The 5,463-nt window shown below is 45.4% G+C and overlaps 1 pseudogene; it reads right to left on the reverse strand.

Annotated features, from left to right (window-relative positions):
- Positions 1-1,285: 1,285 nt before the first annotated feature.
- LOC121837582 lies at positions 1,286-5,191 on the reverse strand (annotated as a pseudogene).
- Between the last annotated feature and the right edge of the window lie 272 nt (positions 5,192-5,463).

Consider the following 5,463-nt stretch of genomic DNA (forward strand, 5'->3'; position numbering starts at 1 on the left):
TTCATTTGAGAATATGGTGACATGCACAAAAACTCACACACATAAAGAGGCAAATCCCATAATAAACCACTCCGAGACATCCCATAAAAAAATGGCCTATGGTCGTGTATGGGAAATTTAATGGGAGGCTATCACCCCCTGTAGCTTTGCATGGTCGGCCTTAAAAATTTATTGATACAGCTACAGCCAGCTATAGAAAAGTTTAGGGCCCTGTGTCTAAAGTCTCAGGGCTATGTTTCAATAAAAACAACAACAATAATAATAATTTTCAATAAGTTAGTGTTTTAACAGTGTCCAAGGACATCCAATTGTTCTTCTTGCGGGCGCAGTGCAATAGAACGCACAAACAGACGCTTGCGCGCTCGCAGTCGCACACGTACACGCGCGCACGCATGTACACACGCATGCACACGCGCAATCCCACGCCCGCGCGCAGACGCACACGCACGCACAACCAGAAACGCACGCGCGCATGCACGGGGACGTATCCACACGCGCGCGCACCAACACACGCAAACAATTACGATGGAGGAAACGTTGCTTAAGTTAGTTTCGGTTTCGGTTTACACAAAAAAGAAACAACCTGAAGTTTAAATAAAACCTAAGATTTACTCACTTTTTGTAATATTTTACATTATTATTTTAGGGACATTCTTATTGTTACTAATATAATATTTTGGTTAGTATCGTTCTAAAAAAATAACAATAAAAAAAAGGAAAAGAGACTCTTGAAGACTGCGCAAGACCATCGCTATCGCAATCAGCTTCCGTTGGGCTCGGTTGAATTACAGTGCCTAGAAATATACTGGCTAGTGTTCCGAGCGCTCCCGCTGGGGTGGCACGGAGAGCTATGAATGTCATCGGCGGCCGCGCAGGGGCGCTGCTGTAAGGGTGGGTGCTGCCGGTCCGCTCGCTTGTCAGGTTTCCTATCGCGCGTCGTGAGCAAGGCGTCGCTGGGCCGTATTTTTAAGTGTTAGTGTCATGTTGCGAGGAATGTTTTTCTCAGGCGTAGTTAGCAGTTCTTGCCGGCACCGCTGAGCTGGTAGCGTTATCCGGGTATTTTTGTTTTTGCATTTACTGCAGGTACTTGAGCGGTGTTGTGGCATCAGGTTGCGCTTGGTTTTTTTTTTTCTTTCGTGCTTTTTTCTTTTCTTTTGGAACTGGCTGGTGATGTGCCGATGCCGGTGGCAGTTGTTAGCCTGTCCATTCCAGTTTTCTGTGGTAGAACATTAAATAATAATCGCGAAGAGAAAAATAACGGGACTCGAAATAGTTTCACGTTTTACTTTATTAGGCATGTAAGACATTTATTGGAATCAACAAAATAGGAACAAAATACAAATTATGAAAGCCTGCATTCAAAATTTCTAACATCAATTTGAGCAAGGAAAAGCTATTGGCAGTGGCGCAACTTAAGATATTTCAGTCGCTGCCTTTGGCCTTCGCGGTCTCTGTTCAAACCTTTTAAGAAAAATCTAAACCTTAAAAGAATATAGAACTTCACTACAGTTGCCAAGGTTTTCTTTCCATGCTCGGGGCACCCTATCTGAGGCAATTTCGAGGACTGCAGGCTCCGTGCAAAGTCTTGCATGCTCTTTTCATGCACACTGTTCTTGCTGAAGAAGCTAGTGAATGCATCCTCCATGGCTGCTACTGTCTTTGCCAGGTTATCAGTGGGATAAATAAGCCCACCGTGATCAAAATGAGCCGTGAAATAAGAGTTAACATCATTCATCGCTTCTTTTTGAGACACGCACAACTCGGCTGCGCAACTCGTGCATACATTCTTAGCTACCGTTTTTCTAGACACATAGCCAGCAACGTAGTACACCAAAGCCGCGTTGCCTTTTTTGTTAGAATACCCTTCATGGTCATTTTCTGGGTGAATGGACTGAAGAACGTCTTCTGCTTCATCAATGTTTCCATTGTCCAGAAAATGGTCCAGTTGGTCCGACTGACACTTCGCTGTGACAGTGGGCACATCTGCAGTACTCAAGAGCGATTTAACGGCTGCAGGAGGGCAATTGCCTCCCTTTGGTGACCTCGCAAGGTTGTAAAAGGACAAGACGTTGACAGTTACTAAGAACTGTGACACGGTTGGGTGGTCGTTACAGCCTGCGGATTGCCTGATTATCCCAAAGAGATTTTCTAGTTTGTCCTGGCTCAAACGATCAGTTAAAAGGTATGTAAATCCTGCAACAGAGTTCAGGTAAGATAGCAGGTCAAGCGTGCTTTTAATTGTGATCCTGAGCCCAGAAGCTGTACTTCCTGTCAAAAAACCTCCTCCAGCTGGCTTCGCGTGGGCCTCGCACTCATTCAGATATACTAAAAATTTCTGTAAAAACGTTGCGTTTGGACTGCCAGGCTTCAATGCTCTGGCGCTCATCCTTGCTGTCATAATACGAATGAGTTTGTTCATCTGCCGAATAAAATCCTCTGTTGGCTCCATTGTTCTGTATCGTGATAAAATGTGTTTCCTGTGTTCAAAGAGCCCCTTAATAACTTCATCCCCGAAAAGCTGGAAAGCGAGATTTACTTTTCATCTTTTCAAAGCAGTTAGGCTTGATATGTGCAAGCGTAATGCTAGGCATGGCCTTCAATGTTACATTGTCATGGTCCACGTCCCAGGCTGCCTGTACTACGCCACTGTGGATATGACCAGATGGTGTCAAATAGCCCTTTGCGACAAATCCATTCCGAACATTCTTAATTAAATGAGGAAAATCTGAAATGAAGAAGAGCTGCCTCGTTGGGTCCACAGGATGCCGTGTGCTGTTTTTGATGCGGTCATCTGCAGAGACTAAAACAAAAGAAGTGATAACAATTTGACGGAGGACATGGGTTTTAAACTCTTGAAATGCTAGAAATAGGTTGTTGAAATTTGCACCAGTTTTCTACTTCGTTACTAGATTAGGCGGTGCAAAGTTTGGGGCATATCCGACCGCCAGTTTGCAAGTTACAACATTTTTAATGTTTCGCCGCGCAGTGTAAAAGGCGTCCTTTCGAACGTGCCCAAGAAGGCGAAAATCCGCCATGCCATTCGCGATTTAAAATTCTCCAAAGCTGCGCCTTTTCATCACGTTTTAATGGCTCATTTACTACTTTATCGCTAACATGGCATTACTCAACCCAGCAATGCAGAGGAACTTTACTGGGTGATATATTGCACCATATAGAGTAGAAAAAACAGTTCCAGAAAATCAATATTTTTTTCAGGTTTTTTTCGATTTTGGAACCCGCGTCTTCCCTTTACACCCTGCAAGTTTGCATGTCCCCCTTACCTTGTACACCAAAGTGTCGCCACATGCTTCTATTCCAGCTGGCACCATCACATGTTACGGTGTTAACAACCAAGCCAGCTTGTTCTGCAAGGATGGTGGTTTCTATGATGATCTTAGCAAGAGTTGGTGCCTTCACATTGCCTCTCGCAGCAAAAACACCAAGTATCTGTGTCCAGTTCCCTAAAACAGGCACAATCAGAAATAACATGGATGTAGTGTTGGCAACAGTCCCTAAATCGTAGCCCTAAGGAACGTAGATTTGATGCGGCTTACCGGTGAATGGCTGGAAAAGAACAACCATGTCGTGGTCTGCCAGAATGCCTTTCTGGTCACTTGGTGATTGCTCGCCAAGATCAACGAAGCCCTCAATGCCACCTGAATTGCAAAAATAAAATAAAGAATACAATATATTTAGTCCCTAACTTTTTCTTACACATCTTCATTTGTGAATTTTTGCCTAGGCATCAATTGAGGCCAAGGCGAGCTGGCCTTCAGAAAACGGAATGCACAGCTTAGACCAAGCATACTCATGAGCTTTTAGAACTGGACATCCTCAAATTAAACCAATGTGACTAATGCAACAATACGCTATTATTTCAGTAGGGTTCTGGACTCAACAGTGAAACTCACCATTAGATTTCACATCAAGGTGCTCTGATAACTTCAACTCGTCGATTACGAGACCACCATGGCAGCTGAAGTCATCCATGTCCTTCGTTTTTTCAGCCAGAGCAGCATACACCTTTGGGTTTAAACCAAAACCGCCTTCAAAGCGCCGCAGATATTTCTTAAGGCAGGTTCGGCCTGGGAGGATCATGACTTTTTCTTTACGTAAGTGCTCATAAAGTTTCGGACTTCGCATCCGCATCATTATGCACTCAACAATCCATTCGTCATCGTAAGTCATTCCTCTGAGCGACTTCCGGTGAGCAGCAGTGAAGCAGTTCTTGACAGCAAGCTTCTGTTTCTGAGGGAGTGCCCGGATCCTCGCTTCTAGAGCCTCTTCGCTTATTGTTTTATTTTCCTCTTTCATTTGAGCCACTTGTGCCTGCACGCGAGCCAATTTCTTTTTTGTTCTTGTGAGAGTGCGGGATGTGTTGTGGTGTTTTCTTTTCTCACATGTGGACCCCTTCTGCTTTCTCAACCTGCCCATCTTGTTCTGAGCAAGCACTCGTTGATATTTCTGGGCGCAAGAACCTCCTTCGGTTTCAGTTGTTAACAGGCACCTAGCAGCAAAGAACATTTTTCTGTACATGGAGTACTTGTTTGACACTGGCTTCATGCCACAGCCACAGCAAAGGATCATCATGGAAATCTTCTTCACCAACAATTCTGCCTCACTTCGGGTTGCAAGCACCTGTTTGCTATGCTCCCTTCCTCTTAGATACACGGTGGCTAAAATGGACCCCCGCTCAGGCAAGGCCTTGCCAAAAATTACCATTCTTTCAATGAAGAGGTTTTCGAAATTATTTTCCTCGGCTTCGCAGGATGCGTAGGACAAACAGTCATTAGATACACTTGGAACTTCCATCCATGTTGCAGGAATCGAGATACCACTAAATGGGTGGCCACTCTCGGTTGATGACTGTAGTACAGGCTGGTTGTCGCTTTGAGACTGTGATGCCGGCTCTCCCTGCGAATCCAACCTTTCGGTGCGTTTGGCACACGCGGCCGAATCGTCAGAACAAACGGAACTTTCAATTTCATCCGTTGCAATGTTGCCGATCACACCGCCGTCCAGCGGATGGGATTTTTCTCTGCGTCTTTGTGGAGGCGGCTCCTGTAAGCAAAGGTTCCTCACCTTTCTCTTTGGTGCTTTCTTGGGCACTAGATGCTTCGGATATTGCTCAAACAATGTTGGCACAGCATCAGGCTTTAGACGTGGTTTGTCTCGAGCGACCTCATTCACCACGCCGTTTACCGTCACCTTGAACGCGCGCTCAATGCACCTCTCCTCGAAATGTTTTTCACACACGACAGATGCTAATGTCAACCTCCTGTCTTCTCTTTTTATCGCCCTCTCCCACTCCGCCAGCCGCGTAGCGTCGGCAGGTGCCGTGAACAGAGACACTTGCTGCTTGTTCGAACGGTAGCCACTCGTGCACAGCGGGACAAAACATGTTCTCTCTTTGCACTGCCTCTTGGGCTTGGACATTTTATGGTGACAATGCCTGCAGAAGTG

This window comes from Ixodes scapularis, unplaced genomic scaffold (genome assembly GCF_016920785.2).
Source record: "Ixodes scapularis isolate PalLabHiFi unplaced genomic scaffold, ASM1692078v2 PGA_scaffold4__175_contigs__length_147842914, whole genome shotgun sequence".
NCBI lineage: Eukaryota > Metazoa > Arthropoda > Arachnida > Ixodida > Ixodidae > Ixodes > Ixodes scapularis.